We start from the raw sequence: 17,733 nt of genomic DNA on the forward strand, positions 1-17,733 counted from the left end.
ATAACCCTATCCCTATCCCTAACCCTAACCCGATCCCTAACCCTCACCCTAACACTAACCCTAACCCTCACCCTTACCTCACAATAAGCCTTAACCTCATCCTCAACCTAAACCTCACACTAAACCTAACCCTCAGCCTAACTCTAACCCTAACCGTCACCCTCACCCTTACCCTTACCCTCACGCTAACACTAACCCTAACCCTCACCCTAACCCTAAAACCCACCCTAACCCTAACCCTAACCCTCACCCTCAAGCTCACCTTAACCCTACCCATATCCCTCACCCTAAACTTCACTCTAACCCTAATGCTAACTCTAACACTCACCCTAATTCTCACACTATCACTTACCCACACGATAAACCTAAAACTAACCCTAACCGTCACCCTTACCTTAACCTTCTACCTAACCCTAACCCTAACCCTAATTCGAAAGCCTCACCCTAAACCTATCCATAACTCTAACACTAATCCTAAACCTAAACCTCACCCTAACGCTAAACCTTACCCTAACCCTAACTCTAACTCTGACTTAACCCTCAGCCTAACCCTAACCCTAACTGTGACCCTCACCCTAACCCTAACCCTCACCCTCACCTTAGCCCTCACACTAATCCTATTGCTAACCCATCCCTCACCCTAACACTAACCCTAACCCTAAACCTCACCCTAAGCCGAACCCTCACCTTAACCCTAACCAAAACCCTACCCCTCACCCTATCCCTAACCCTACCCCTCACCCTAAACTTCCTCCTAATACTAACCCTAACCCTAACCCTAACCCTAAACCTCACCCTAACCGTAACCATATCCCTCACCTTCACCCTCACCCTAAACTGAACTGTAACCCTCACTCTAACCCTAACAATAACCCTAACCCTAAACCTAATCTTAACCCTCACCCTCACCCTAACACTAACCCTAACCTTAACCCTGACATTAACCCTAACCCTCACCCTAACCCTAACCCTCAACCTAACCGTTACCCTCACCCTAACACTAAGGCTAACCCTAACTTGAACCCTCACAGTAATCCTAACCCTCACCCTAACCATAACCCTAACCTCACCCTACCCCTCACTCTAACCCTAACATCAACCCTAAACCTCACCCTCACCGTCACCCTAACACTCACCCTAACCCTAACCCTCACGGCAACCCTAACCCTCACACTCTCCAAAAACCTCATCCTCACTCTAACACTCACCTTCACCCTAAACATAACCCTAACCCTAACCCTCACCATAACCGTAACCCTAAACCTCACACTAAGAGTAACCCTAACCCTCACCCTCACCCTTACCTTATCCTCACCCTAACCCTAACACTAAACCTAACCCTAACCCTCACGGAAAACCTAACCCTCATACTTTCCAAAACCCTCATCCTAACTCTAACACTCACCCTCACCCTAAACATAACCCTAACCCTAACCCTCACCATAACCGTAACCCTAACCTTCACCCTAATCCTAATACTTAACCTCACCCTCACCCTAACCCTCACTGTTACTGTAACCCTCACCCTCACCTTAACCCTCACCCATACCCTAACCCTCACACTCACCCTCATCCTAACCCTCAGCCTCATTCTACACATCACCCTAATCATAACCCTCACCCTAACCCTAATCCTCTCTCTCACCAGAACCCTAACACCCACCCAACCCTCACCCTAACCTCCAACCTAACACTAACCCTCACCCTAACCCTAACGCTAACCCTCACCCTAAGCCTAACCCTGAACCTAACCCTTAACCTCACTCTAACCCTAACACTCACACTGTCCCTAATCTTCACCCTTACCCTAACCCTACCCCTCACCCTAACCCTCAGCCTAATCCTGACCCCAATCCTAACCCTAACCCTCACCGTCACCCTAACACTCATCCTAACCCTCACCCTTCCCCTCACCCTAACCCTAACCCTAACCCTAAAACTCACCCTCAGCCTAACCCTCACCCTGAACCATAACCTCACCGTCACCCTAACCCTAAACCTCACCCTAACCCTAACCCTTACCCTAAACCTCACCCTAGTCCTCACCCTAACCCTAATTCTAACCCTAACCCTCCACCGAATCCTAACCCTCATCCTCACCCTAAACCTCACATTAACCCTAAACCTAATCCTCAATCTAATCCTCACCCTAACCCTAACCCGAAACCTTACCCTAACCCTAAACCTCACCCTTATCTTAACCCTCACCCTCCGCCTAACCCTCACATTTACAATTACCATCACCCTCAACCTAATCCTCACCCTAACCCTAACCCTCACCCTAGCCCTCACCCTAACACTAACCCTAACCCTAACCCTCACCCTCACGCTCGCCCTCAGTGTAACACTAACCCTATCACTATTCCTAACCCTAAACCTCACCCTCACCCTAATCATCACCGTAATTCTTACCCTCACACTAATCCTAAACCTAACCCTAACCCTAACTCTCACACTAAACCTAACCCTCACCCTAACCGTAACCCTACCCCTTATCATAACCCTCATCTTAACCCTAACCCTAACACTCACCCCAACCCTCACCCTAAACCTCACCATCATCTTAAACCTGACCCTAACCATAATAATAAACATAACCCTCACCCGACCCCTAACCCTCACCCTCACCCTAACCATCACCCTAACCCTCACCCTAATCCTAACCCTAAACCTCACCCTAACCCTAAGCATAACCGTAAACCTAACCCTCACCCTAACACTCACCCTTAACCTAACCCTCACCCTAACCCTAAAACTCACCCTAATCCTCACCCTAACGCTCACTCTCACACTCACCCTCACCCTAACCCTCACCCTAACCCTCACCCTAACCCTAATGCTAACTCTAAAACTCACCCTAACCCTCATGCTATCACTTACCCACACCCCAAACCTAAGCCTAACCTTAAACCTCACCCTCACATTAAACCTCACCCTAACCCTAAACCTAATCCTAACCCTCACCCTCACCCTATCCCTAACCCTAACCCTAACCCTCACCTACCCCTAATCCTAACCTTCAACTTCACCCTAACCCTAACCATTTCCCGAACCCTCACCCTAACCCTAACCCTCACCCACACCCTAACGCTAAAGCTCACCCTCACCCTAAACCTCACCTAATCCTCACCCTAACCCTAACCATTACCTAACCAAGACCCTCAGCCTAAACCTCAACTTCACCTTAACACTCACCCTCACCCTAGACCTCACCCTAACCATAAACATAACCCTAAACCTAAACCTTACCCTCACCCTCACGCTCACCTTCAGCCTAAACCTAACCCTATCCCTAATCCTAACCCTAACCCTCACCCTCTCCCTAACCCTCACCATAACCCTTACCCCCACCCTCACCCTCACCCTAATCGTAACCCTCACACTAAACCTAACCCTCATTCTAAACCTAACCCTACCCCTCACCCTAAACATAACCCTAACCCTAAATCTCACCCTCACACTAGCACTCACCCTAACCCTAATTCTAACCCTAACCCTCATCCTCACCCTAAACCTCACACTAGCCCTAACCCAAATCGTCAGTCTAACCCTAACCCTAACCCTAACCCTAACCCTCAACCTCAAGCTAACCCTCACCTTTACTCTTACCGTCATTCTCATCCTAACCCTCACCCTAAACCTAACCTAATCCATCACTATAACCCTAACCCCCACCCTCACCATCACCCTCATCCTAACCCTATGCCTAAGCCTAACCCTCACCCTATCCCTCACCTTCACCCTAGCCCTCACCCTAACCCTAATCCTCACCCTAACCCTAACCCTAACCCTCACCCTCACCCTAAGGCTAAACGTCACCCTAAGCCTAATCCTCTCCCCAACCATCACCTTCAACCTTACCCTAAGCCTAAGCCTAATCCTTATCCTAACCCTCACACTCACCCTCACCCTAAACCTAATCCTAAACCTAAACCTCAACCTAAACCTCACCCTAATCCTAACACTAACCCTAAACCTAACCCTAACCCTAACAGTCACCATAACCCAAACCCTCAATGTAACTCTAACTCTAAACCTCACCCACAGCCTATCCCTAATCCTAACCTTATCCCTAAACCTCACACTAACCCTAACCCTAACTGTCACCCTCACCCTCACCCAAACCGTAACTCTAACCCTAACACTAACATTAACACTAATCCTAACCCTAAAACTAACCCTAACACTAAAGCTAACCTTCACACTCAGCCTCACCCTAATTGCAAATGTAACCCTAACCATAACACTTACAATGATCCTAACCCTGATCTTAACCATCACCCTCATCCTAACCCTAATCCTAACCCTAACCCTCACCCTAACCCTAACCCTGACCCTCACAGTAACCCTCACCATCATCTTAAGCCTCACCCTCACCCTAAACCTAACCCTCACCCTAACCCTTAACCTCACCCTAATCCTAACACTAAGCCTAAATTAAAACTCACAATAACCCTCACCCTCACCCTAACTGTAACCCAAAACCTAACGATCAACCTAACCCTCACCCTAACCTTAACCCTAAACCTAACCCTAAACCTCACATTAACCCTAACTCTCACCCTAACACTAAACCTACCCCTCACCCTAACCCTCATGCTAACTCTAATCCTCAACCTTAGAAGAAACCTAACCATATCCCTAACCATAAACCTCACCTTAAGGCTAACTCCAACCCTAACCCTAACCTAACCCATACCCTAACCCTAAGTCTAACCCTTTCCCTAAACTTAAACCATACCTTCACCCTCTCCCTCAGCCTAACCCTAAACCTAACCCTAACCCTCACCCTCACCCTAGCATTCACACTAAACCTAATCCTAACACTAACCCTCATCTTAATCCTCATCCTAACCCTAACCCTAACCATCACCCAAAACCTATTCCTCACCCCACCCTACCCTTCAGCCTAAACCTAAACCTAAGCCTAACCCTAACCCTAAACCTCACCATCAACCTAGCCCGCACCCTTACCCTAATCCAAACGATAGCCCTCAACCTAACCCTCACCCTAAATCTAACCCTAAACCTCAAACTAAACCTAACCCTAACCCTCAACCTAACCCTAACCCTCATCCATACAGTAACTCTAACCCTAACCCTCACCCTAACACTAAACCTAACCGAACCCTAAACCTCACACTAAACCTAACCCTAAACTTAACCCTCAACCTAACCCGAATCCTAACCCTATACCTCATCCTAACCCTCACCCTAAACCTAACCCAAAACCTCATACTAACCCTAACCCTTACCCTCACCCTCAGCCTAACCCTAAGCCTAAGCCTAACCCTAACCCTGACCCTCACCCTCACCCTAGCCCTCACCCTAACCCTAATCCTAACCCTAACCCTAACCCTAACCCTCACCCTCACCCTAAGGCTAAACATCACCCTAAGCCTAATCCTCTCCCCAACCATCACCCTCAACCTTACCCTAAACCTAAGCCTAATCCTTATCCTAACCCTCACACTCACCCTCACCCTAAACCTAATGCTAAACATAAACCTAACACTAACTTCACAGTAACCCTCACCCTAAGCCTAACTCTAACCCTAATCCTCACCCTCAACCTAACCCTAAACCTCACCCTCACCCTCAGCTTAAACCTAAGCCTAACTCTAACCCTAACACTAATCCTCACACTCACCCTCCCCCTAACCCTAAACTTAATCCCAGCCCTAACCCTAACCCTCACCCTAACCCTAACTCTAACCCTAAACCTCACCCTCACCCTAACCCTAAACCGCACCCTCACCCTCAGCTTAAACCTAAGCCTAACTCTAACCCTAACCCTAAACATAACACTAACGCTAACCCTAACCCTCACACTAACACTAAATCTAAACCTAAACCTCAACCTCACCTAACCCTAACCCTAACCCTAAACCTCACCCTAACCCTAAACCTCACCCTCACACTAACCCTAATCCTAATCCTAAACCTAACAATAACCCTAACCCTAAAACTAACCCTCACCCCAAACATAAACCTCACCCTAATCCTAACCCTCACCTTAACACTTACCCTCAAGCTAACACTTAACCTCACCCTAACACTAACACTCACACAAACCCTAACCATCACCCTAACCCTAAACCTCACCCTAACCCTAACCCTAAACTTCACTCTCACCCTAGCACTCAACCTAACCCTAATTCTAAACCTAACCCTCAATCTCAACGTCATCCTCATTCTCACCATAACCATAACCCTAACACTAACAATAACCCTAACGCTACCCCTAAACCTCACCCTAAACAAAACCCTCCACCTAACACTAAACCTCAACCTAACACTTACCTCACCCTAACACTAAACCTCACACTATCCCTAAACCTCAACATAACCCTAAACCTAAACCTATCCCTAATCCTAACCCTCACCCTAACCCTAATTCTAACCCTAAACCTAACCCTAACACAAACCCTCACCCTAACCCTCACCATAACCCTAATCCTAAACTTCACACTCACACTATCCCACACCCTAACCCTAATCCTAAGCCTAAACCTCACCCTAACCCTAACCCAATACCTCTTCCTTACCCTCACCCTAACCCTAACACTAACCCTAAATCTAACTCTCAACGTAAACCGCAACCTAACACTAATCTCTAAACCTAAACCTCAAACTCAAACTGATCCTAACCCTAACCCTAACCCTAAACCTCACCCTAACACTAACCCTAAACCTCACCCTCACCATAGCCCTCACCCTAAACCTAATCCTAACCCTAACCCTCACCCTAACCCTAAACCTCACCGTCAACCTAATCCTCAGCCTAACCATAAGCCAAACCCTAAACTTAACCCTAACTCACACACTCACCCTCACCCTAACCATAATCTTAACCATAACCCTAACAATAAACCTCACCCTAACCTTAAACCTAAAACTAACCCTAAACCTAACCCTCACCTGATCCCTAACTCTAACCCTAAACCTCACCTTCACCCTAACCCTAACTCTAACCCTAAACCTAACTTTAACCCTAACCCTTACCCTAAACCTCACTCTAACCCTAAACCTCAACCTCACCCTCACCATAACCCTAATCCTCACCCTAACCAAAACCTTCATTCTAACCCTAACCCTCACCCTAACCACAACCCTCACTCTAACCCTAAACCTCACCCTAACAATTACCCTCACACTAACAATAACCCTAAATCTAACACTAACCCTCACAGTAACCCTAACTCTCACCCTAACCCTAAACCTCACCCTAAACCTAACCCTAAAACTTAGCCTCGCCCTAGCCCTCACCCTAACCCTAATTCTAATCCTAACCCTCAACCTAACCCTAACCCTCATCCTCGCCCTAAACCTCAAACTAACCCTAACAATAATGCTCAATCTAACCCTCACCCTCATCCTAACCCTCACCCTAACCCTTACCCTAACCCTCACCCTAAACCAAACCCTCACCCTTAGGGGAACACTGACCCTCACCCTAAGCCTCACCTTTATTCTTAACGAGACGCTCACCCTAATCCTCATTCTAACACTAACTGTCATCCTAACACTCACCCTAACCCAGACCCAGTCTATCACCCTAAACATAACTCTCACCCTCACCCTCAAAATCAGCCTAAACCTAACCCTAAGCCTAATATTAACCTTAACCCTCATCCTAACCCTCACCCTAACCCTAACCCTAACCATCACCCAAAACCTATTCCTCACCCCCAACCTCACCCTCAGCCTAACCCTAAGGCTAACCCTAACCCTCTCCCTCACCCTAGCTCTAACCCTAGCACTAATTATAACCCTCACCCTCACCCTAACCTTAATCCTCATTCTCACCTTAAAACTCACATTAACCCTAACCCTAATCGTCAATTTAACCCTCACCCTAACCATATCCCGAAACATTAGCCTAACCCTCACCCTAACCCTAACACTCACCCTTATCTTAACCCTCACCCTCAGCCTAACCCTAATCCTCATCCTCACACTAAACCTCACACTAACCCTAACACTAATCCTCAATCTAACCCTCACCCTGACCATAAAACGAACCCTTACCATAAACCTCACCCTAACACTAACCCTAACAGTAACTCTAACTCTAAAACTAACCCTAAACCTAAACCTCATCCTATCCCTAACCCTAAACCTCACCCTCACCTCACCCTCTGCCTAACCCTCAGCCTAATGCTAACCCGAACCCTAACCCTCACACTCACCCGCACCCTCACCCTCACCATATCTCTAACCCTAAACCTCCCTAACCCTAAACCTAAACCTCAAACTAAACCTCACCCTGACCCTAACCCTAACACTAACCCTAACCCTAAACCTCACACTAACCATCCCCCCTAACCCTAACCCTAACAATAACACTAACCCTAACACTAACCCTAACCCTAACCCTAACCATAACCATAACCCTCACCCTCAGCCTCACCCTCACCACAACTTAACCGTAACCATAACACTAACAATCACCCTGCCCCTAACCCTAACCCTAACCCTAACCCTCAACTCACCCTCACCGTAACGCAAATCCTAAACCTAACCCTATCCCTAACACTAAACCTCACCCTAACCCTAACGCTAGCCCTCACCCTAAACCTAATCCTAACCTTAAACCTCATCCTAACACTCACCCTAACCCTAACCCTAATCCGAACCCTAACACTTACCCTCATGCTCGGCCTAAGCCTAAGCCTAAGCCTAATCCTACCCCTAATCCTAACCCTCACCCTAACCCAAACCCTAACACTACCCCTAATTCTAACCCTAAATCTCACCCTCACCATAACCCTAACTCAAACCCTAACCCTAAACTGAACCTCATCCTAACCCTAACCCGAACTCTCAACCTCACACTAACCATAAACCTCACCCTAATCCTAACTCTCACCCTAAAACTTAACCTCACCCTAACACTAACGGCAATGCTAACACTAACGCTCACACTAACCCAAACATCACCCTAACCCTAAACCTCACCCTAATACTAACCCTAACCCTCAACCTCACCCTAGCCCTCACCCGGACCCTAACCCTCATCCTCACCCTAAACCTCACACTAACCCTAATTTTAATACTCAATCTAACTCTCAGCCTCAACCTAACCCTAATCCTAACCCTCACCCTTACCATAACCCTCACCCTCAGCCTAATCCTCACCTTTACCCTTAGCATCACACCCAACCTAAACCTCACCCTAAACCTCACCCTAAACTTAACCCTCACCCTAATCCTAACTCAACCCCTAAACCTCACCCTCAACTTAATCCTAATTCCAACCCTAATGCTAACACTAAACCTTACCCTAAAGCTAAACCTAACCCTCACCTTCCCCCTAATCATAACTCTGACCCTAAACCTAACCCTCACACTAACACTTACCCTCACCCTAACCCTAACCCTAACCCTCACACTAATCCAAACCCTAACCCTAACCCTAACCCTCACACTAATCCAAACCCTCAACCTAATCCTAAACCTCACCTTAACCCTAACTCTAACCCTCACCCTCACCATAACCCTAACCCTCATCCTCACCATAAACCTCACACTAACCCTAACCCTAACCCTAATCCTCAATCTAACCCTAAACCTAAATCTAACACTAACGCTTACCCTAACCCTAAACCTAACCATAACCCTCAACATTATCTTAACCCTCACCCTCAGCCTAAACCTCATCTTTACACTTAACATCATCCTCACTCTAAACCTCACCCTAAACCTAAACCTTATCCTAACATTCACCATAACCGTAAACCTAACGATCACACTAACCCTAACCCTCACCCTCAACCTCACAGTCAGCCTAACCCTAAGCCTAAGCTTAAAACTTACCCTAAACCTCACCTTCACCCTAGCACTCACCCTAACCCTAATCCTAACCCTAACGCTCATCCTAACCCTCACCCTAACCCTAACCCTAAACATAACCCTAACCCTAATCCTCACCCCGAACCTCAAGCTCAACCTAACCCTAAGCCTAAGCTTAACCCTAACCCTAACCCTCACACTCACCCTCACCCTAAAACTAATCCTAACTCTAAACCTAACCCCAATCCTAAACCTCAACCTAACCTGCAACCTAACCTTAACCCTAACACTAACCCAGCCTTAACTCTAACCCTGGACATAAATCTCCCCCAAACCCTAAATGTAAACCTAAAACTAACCCTCACCCTAACCCAAATCCTAAACCTAACCCTCAACCTAACCCTAACACTCCCCCTCACTGTAAATCTAATACTCATCTTAAACCTCACCCAAACCATAACCCTAACCCTAAACCTCACCCAAACACTAATATTAACCCTCACCCTAGCCCTCACCATAACACTAATCCTAACCCTAATCCTCATCCTAACCCTCACCCTAATCCTAACCCTAACCCTCACCCTAATCCTAAGCCTAACCCTAACCCTCAACCTAAACCTAACACTCACGCTAACCATAACCCTTACCCTAAACCTCACCTTAAACCTAAACCTAACCTGAACCCTAATTCTCACCCAGACACTAACTCTAACTCTAACACGAACCCTAACCTTAACCCCCATCCTCAGCCTCACCCTAAACCTAACCCTAACACTAACTCTCACACTAACCCTAACCCTAAGTCTCACCCTAACCCTAACACTAAAAACCTCACCCTAAAACTAACACTAACCCTCAACCTCACCCTCTCAGTAACCGTAACCCTAACCCTAACCCTAACAATAACCCTAACCCTAACCCTAATACTAACTCTCACCTTCACCCTAAACCTAATCCTCACCCTTACCATAACACTAACCCTCATCCTAACCCTCACCCTAAACCTAAACCTCACCTTAACACTAACCCTAACCCTCACCCTCACCCTAGCCCTCATCCTAACCCTAATCCTAACCCTAATCCTCATCCTAAATCTCACCCTAACCATAACCCTAAACCTCACCCTAATCCTAAGCCTAACTCTAAACCTCAACCTAACCCTAACCCTCAGCTCAACTTAACCCTAACCCTAACCCTCACCCTAACCCTAAACATAACCTGAACACTAACTCTCACCCTAATCCTAACCCTAAACCTCACCCTAACACTAAAACTCACCCTCAGTGTAACCCTAAGCCTAACCCTAAACCTTACGCTAACCATCACACTCACCCTAAACCTTACTCTAATCCTATTCCTAACCCTAACACTAACCCTCACCCTCAGCCTCAAATTAACCCTAACTCTTACCCTAAAACTCACCCACAACCTGACCCTAAACTTAACCCTAACCATAAACCTCACCTTAACCCTCACCCTAAATGTAACCCTCACCCTAGCCCTCACCCTAACCCTAATCCTAACCCTACCCTCAATCTAACCCTCACCATAACCCTAACACTAACTCTCACCCTAAACCTAACCCTCACACTCAGCCTAACCCTAAGCCTAACCCTAAACCTAAACCTAACCCTCACACTCACCCGCACACTCACCCTAACTCTAAACTTAACCCTAACCCTAACCCATACCCTAATGCTCCCCCTAACTCTATATCTAACCCTAACCCTCACCCTCACCCTAACCCAAACCCTAACCGTAACCCTAAACCCCACCCTAACCTTAATCCTAACCATCACCTAAACCTAATCCTCACCCGCACTCTCACACTCAGCCTAACCCTAAGCCTAAGCCTAACCCTAACCCTAACCCTCACACTCACCCTCACCTTAACCCTAACTCTAACCCTAACACAAACCCTAAACCTCACCCTAACCCTAACCCTAACCCTCACCCTCACCCTCACAGTAACCTTAAACCTGAAACTAACCGTAAAAATAACCCTAACCCTAATCCAAACCCTCACCCTAACCGTAACCCTCAACCTAAACCATTCCCTCACCCTAACAATTACCCTCACACTAACACTAACCCTAACCATAACCCTAACCCTCAGACTAACCCTAACCCTAACCCTAAACCTCACCCTCAACCTAACCCTAACATTATCCCTAAGCCTCACCCTAAACCTAACCCTCACCCTAACCTTAACTCTACCCTAAACCTCACCCTCTACTCCTAACTCTAACCCTAACCCTAACACTGAACCTCACCCTAAACCTAACCCTAACCCTACCCTCAGACTCATGCTCAGCCTAAGCCTAAGCCTAAGCCTTACCCCAAAACTCACCCTCACCCTAACCCTTACCCTAATCCTAATCCTAACACTAAGCCTAACCCTAACATTCACCCTAACCCTAAACTTCACACTCACCTTCATCCTCAGTGTAATCCTAAGCCTAAGCCTAACCCTAACCCTAACCCTCACACTCACCCTAACCTTTACAATAATCCTAATCCTAAACCTAAGCCTAACCCTCACCCTCACCCTCACCCTCACCCTATCCCTAACACTAACCCTAACCCTAATCCTTACCCTCAGCCTCACCCTAAAACTAACTCTAACACTAAACCTTACCCTCACCCTAACCCAAAACTTAAACATAACCCTAAATCTCACCCTAACCCTAACCCTAAACCTCACCCTCACCCTAACTCTTACCCTAACCCTAATCCTATCCCTAATCCTCATCCTAACCCTCCCCCTAACCGTAACCCTAACCCTCACCCTAACCCTAATTCTAACCCTAACCATAACACTAAAAACCTCACCCTAACCCTAACCATCATCCTCACCCTCACCGTAACCATAACCCTAACCCCAACAATAACATTAACCCTAACACTAATCCTATCCCTCTCCCTCATCCTCACCATAACCATAACCATAACCCTAACCCTAACAATAACATTAACCCTAACCCTAATACTAACCCTTACTCTAACCCTAATCCTAACCCTAACCCTCAACTTAAACCTAACCATCACCTTTACCGTAAACCAACCCTCATCCGAACCCTCACCCTAAACCTAACCCTAACCCGAAAACTCACCCTAACACTAACCCTAAACCTCACCCTCACCCTAGCCCTCACGCTAACCCCAATCCTAACCCTAATCCTCATCCTAACCATAACCCTAACCCTAATCCTAAACCTCACCCTAACCCTAAACCTAACCCTAACCCTCAAACTAACCTTAACCCTAAACCTCACCCTAACCCTAACCCTATACCTCACCCTAACCCTAAACTTAACCTTAACCCTAACTCTCACCCTAAAACTAACCCTAACCCTCACCCAAACCCTAAATCTCACCCTCACCCTCAACTTCAGTGTAACCCTAAGCAGAGCCCTAATCCTAACCCTAACCCTCACACTCACCCTAACACTTACCCTAATCCTAATCCTAACTCTAACTCTAACCCTCACCCTCAGCCTCACCTTAACCCAAACTCTAACTCTAAAGCTCATCCTCACCCTAACCCTAACCCTAAACCTCACCCTAACCCTAACCCTAAATCTCACCCTCACCCTAGTCCTCACCCTAACCCTAATCCTAACACTAACCCTGATCTTAACCATCCCCATAACCCTAACCCTAACCCTCATGGTAAACCTAATCCTCACCCACACCATCACCCTCAGCCTAACCCTAATCCTATCCGTAACCCTAACACTCACACTAATCCTAACCCTAAACCAAAACCTCACTCTAACCCTAAACCTCACCCTCACCCTTACCCTCAGCCGAACTCTAAGCCTAATCCTTACCCTAACCCTAACACTCACACTCACCCTAACCCTAACCATAATCCTAATCCTAACCCTAACCCTAACCCTCACCCTCAACCTAACCCTCACCTTAAGCCTAACGCTAACATTAATCCTAACCCCAACCCTCGACCTAACCCTCCAACAAACCATAAAAATAACCCTAAACCTCACCCTCACCCTAACCCTAATCCTAACCCTAACCCTAAACCTCACCCTAACCCTAACCCTAACCCTCACCCTCACCGTCACCCTCACCATAACTCAAATGCTAACCCTAAAAATAACACTAATCCTAACCCTAAACCTAACCCTAACCCTAACCCTAATCCTAATGCTAACACTCACCCTCACCCTAACCCTAATCCTAACCCTAACCCTCACTTTAATGTAACCCTGAACCTCAACATAACCCTAACCCTCATCCTAACCCTCACCCTAACCCTAAACCTAACCCTAAACCTTACCCTAACACTAAACCTAATCCTCAACCTAGCCCTCACCCTAACCCTAATCATAACCCTAATCCTTATCCTAACCCTCACCCTAAACCTTACCCTAACCCTCACCCTAACCGTAACCCTTACCCTCAGCCTAACCCTAACCCCACCCTCAGCCTAACCCTAAGCCAAACCCTAACCCTAACCTTAACCCTCACACTCACTCTAACCCTTACCCTAATCCTAATCCTAACCCTAATCCAAATCCTCACCATCACCCTAAAACTCACCTTAACCCTAACAATAACACTAATCTTAACCCTAACCCTCAATCTCAGCTTAACCCTTACCTAACTCTAACCCTAAATCTCACCCTCAACCTAAACGTAACCCTAACCCTAAACCTCACAGTAACCCTAACCCTAAACCTCACCCTCACCCTAGGCCTCACCCTAACCCTAATCCTAAACCTCATCCTAACCCTCACCCTAACACTCACCCTAACCCTCACCCTAACCCTAATCCTAACCCTAACCCTCACTCTACCCCTAACCCTCACCCTGACCTTAACCCTAACACTCATCCTAACACTCACCCTAACCCTAACCCTAAACCTTACCCTAACACTAACCCTAACCCTCAAATTCAACCTCAGCCTCACCCTTACCCTAACTCTAAAACTAAACCTCACGCTCACCATAACCCTTACCCTAATACTAATCCTAACCCTAAGCCTAACCCTAACATTCATCCTAACCCTAAACTTCACCCTCACCTTCGCCATCAGTCTAATCGTAAGCCTAAGCCTAACCCTAACACTAACCCTCACCCTCACCCTAACCCTAACACTAACCTTAACCCTAACCCTCACCCTCAGCCTCACCCTAAACCTAACTCTAACACTATACCTTAACCTCACCCTAACCCAAACCCTAAACATAACCCTAAACCTCACCCTAACCCTAACCCTAAAACTCATCCTCACCCTAGGCTTACCCTAACCCTAATCCTATCCCCAATCCTCATCCTAACCCTCCCCCTAACCCTAATGCTAACCCTCACCCTAACCCTAATTCTAATCCTAACACTAACACTAAAAACCTCACTCTAACCCTAACCCTAACCCTCATCCTCACCCTCACCGTAACTGTAACCCTAACCCTAACAATAACATTAACCCTAACCCTAATCCTAACCCTCACTCTCACCCTAACCTTAAACGTTAACCTAACCCTAACAATAACATTAACCCTAACCCTCATCCTAACCCTCACTCTCACCCTAACCTTAAACGTTAACCTAACCCTAATAATAACATTAACCCTAACCCTCACCCTCACCCTAACTCTAATACTAACCCTAACCGTCACCTTAACCCTAACCATTACCCTTACCGTAACCCTAACCCTCATCCTAACCCTCAGCCTAAACCTAACCCTAACCCTAAACCTCACCCTAACACTAACCCTAACACTCACCCTCACCCTAGCCCTCATCCTAACCCTAATCCTAACCCTAATCCTCATCCTAACCCTCACCCTAACCCTAAACCTAAACCTCACCCTAAACCTAAACCTAACCCTCAACCTAACCCTAACCCTCAAGAAAAACGTAACCCTAACCCTAACCCTCACCCTAACCTTAAACTTATCCAGAACCCTAAATCTCACCCTAAACGGAACCCTAACCCTCACTCAAACCGTAACCCTCACCCTCATCCTCAACCTCAGTGTAACCCTAACCCGAAACCTAAACCTAACCCTAACCCTCACACTCACCCTAACCCTTACCCTAATCCTAATCCTAACCCTAACTCTAACCCTCACCCTCAGCCTCACCTTAACCAGAACTCTAAACCTAAACCTCAACCACACCCTAACCCTAACCCTAAACCTAAACCTCTCTCTAACCCTAAAACTCACCCTCACCCTCACCCTCAGCCGAACCCTAAACCTAATCCTAATCCTAACCTTAACCCTCACACTCACCCTAAACCTAACCCTAATCCTAATCCTAATCATAACCCTAACCCTCACCCTCAACCTAACCCTCACCTTAAGCCTAACCCTAACATTAATCCTAACCCCAACCCTCGACCTAACCCTCCAACTAACCCTAAATATAACCCTAAACCTTACCCTCACCCTAACCCTAATCCTAACCCTAACCCTCAACCTCACCCTAACCCTAACCCTACCCCTTCACCCTCAACGTCATCCTCACCATAACTCAAATGCTAACCCTAAAAATAACACTAATCCTAACCCTAAACCTAACCCTAGCCCTAACCCCAAACCTAATGCTAACACTCACCCTCACCCTAACCCTAATCCTAACCGTAACCCTCACCCTAATGTAATCCTCACCCTCACCATAACCCTAACCCTCATCCTAACCCTCACCCTAACCCTAAACCTAGCCCTAAACCTTACCCTAACACTAAACCTAATCCTAACCCTAGCCCTCACCCTAACCCTAATCGTAAACCTAATACTCATCCTAACCCTCACCCTAACCCTAACCCTAACCCTCACCCTAACCATAACGCTAAACCTCAACCTAACCCTAACCCTCACACTCACCGTAGCCCTAACCGTAACTTTCACCCTAATCCTAAACTTACCCGAACCCTAACTCTCACCCTAACCCTATCCCTTACCCTCACTCTAACCCTAACCCTCACCCTCAGCCTAACCGTAAGCTGAACCCTAACCCTAACCCTCACACTCACCCTAACCCTTACCCTAATCCTAATCCTAACCCTAAGACTAACCCTCACCATCACCCTAAACCTCACCCTAACCCTAACAATAACACTAACCTTAACCCTAACCCTCAACCTCAGCCTCACCCTTACCCTAAATCTAACCCTAAATCTCACCCTCACCCTAAACCTAACCATAACCCTAAACCTCACACTAACCCTAACCCTAAACCTCACCCTCATACTAGTCTTCACCCTAACCGTAATCCTAACCCTTATCCTAAACCTCACCCTAACACTAACCCTAACCCTCACCCTACCCCTAATCCTAACCCTAATCTTGACTCTACCCCTAACCCTCACCTTGACCGTAATCCTAACCCTCATCCTAACCCTCACACTAAGCCTAACCCTAAACCTTACCCTAACACTAACCCTAACCCTCACCTTCAACCTCAGCCTCACCCTTCACTTAACTCTAAAACTAAACCTCACCCTCACCCTAACCCTTACCCTAATCCTAATCCTAACCCTAAACCTAAACCTAACACTCACCCTAACCCTAAACTACACCCTCACCTTCACCCTCAGTCTAATTTTAAGCCTTAGCCTAACCCTAACCCTAACCCTCACACTCACCCTAACCTTTGCCGTAATCCTAATCCTAACCCTAAGCCTAAACCTCACCCTCACCCTAAACCTCACCCTCACCCTCACCCTCACCCTAACCCTAACACTAACCTTAACCCTAACCCTCACCCTCAGCCTCACCCTAAAACTAACTCTAACACTAAACCTTACCCTCACCCTAACCCAAACCCTAAACGTAACCCTAAACCTCACCCTAACCCTAACCCTAAACCTCACCCTCACCCTAGCCCTTACTCTAACCCTATTCCTAATCCTCATCCTAACCCTCCCCCTAACCCTAACCCTAACCCTCACCCTAACCCTAAATCTA

The sequence above is a fragment of the Dipodomys merriami genome, unplaced genomic scaffold, assembly GCF_024711535.1.
Source record: "Dipodomys merriami isolate MVZ:Mamm:240054 unplaced genomic scaffold, mDipMer1.0.p SCAF_228, whole genome shotgun sequence".
Classification (NCBI taxonomy): Eukaryota; Metazoa; Chordata; class Mammalia; order Rodentia; family Heteromyidae; genus Dipodomys; species Dipodomys merriami.